The 835-nt window shown below is 44.2% G+C and overlaps 1 non-coding gene across 1 annotated transcript; it reads left to right on the plus strand.

The window, feature by feature from the left end:
- Positions 1–419: 419 nt before the first annotated feature.
- trnal-uaa (transfer RNA leucine (anticodon UAA)) lies at positions 420–502 on the plus strand. Its single transcript has one exon. It is a non-coding gene; the product is annotated as a tRNA-Leu (tRNA).
- Positions 503–835: the final 333 nt, after the last annotated feature.

Raw genomic sequence — 835 nt, forward strand, 5'->3', positions numbered from 1 at the left:
TCTTGTGTCCTGGAAATATTAAAAAACTTGGGGAAAATAATACGGTTGTGATCTTTGGTATCGGCTTTGTTTCAGTGGCTCCATTCTCGACTGAATCAGGATGTGGTGTGTGTCAGCCTCACTCCTGAGACTTGAGCACATCATCTTGGCTGACACTCAAGTGCAGTACTTGGGAAATTTTGCATTGTTGAAACTGTTGACTTTCGGATGAAATGTTAAATTGAAGCTCCGTCTGCACCCTCGGGTGGATGTGAAAGTTCCCAGAGCTTTACTCGAAAAAGAATAGGAGAGTTGCGCCCGTGTCAATATGATGAAAAATGTTCGAAAATGCTCCCTGAAACCCGATGTGTCTGTGTGTTTCTGTGGGGGTGGAGTTGAAGCCCAGATTCTCACAGAGACAGAGGCCAAGTGTTGACAGGACCAGGATGGCCGAGTGGTTAAGTCGTTAGGCTTAAGATCCAATGGGTTTATACCCGCGTGGGTTCGATCCCCACTCCTGGTAATTCCTTAATTAAACAGAGATGTTTCCAATCCTGTTCAGTGAACCCCGATTTTCATTTGTTGCATTTGCATTTTTCTGTAACTCGGTAACACTCTGAGCAGATAATGAAATAAAATTGTGAAATGTATCTGTGTCGCTCAGTCTCTGCCTCACTCTCTCTTTGGAGAGCTGTGTATATGTTTGAGTCTCACTCTGTCTGTCACTATTTCTCTGTTTGTCTTTGTCTCTCAATCTGTTTCTTTCACACGGTGTCCAGTTCTATTCCAATGGGATTCTCTCAGACTCTCTGTCTGACTAGCTCTCTCTTTCCGATCATCTCTGTCTGTCCATGCC

Source organism: Pristiophorus japonicus, chromosome 23, assembly GCF_044704955.1.
Source record: "Pristiophorus japonicus isolate sPriJap1 chromosome 23, sPriJap1.hap1, whole genome shotgun sequence".
Lineage (NCBI taxonomy): Eukaryota > Metazoa > Chordata > Chondrichthyes > Pristiophoridae > Pristiophorus > Pristiophorus japonicus.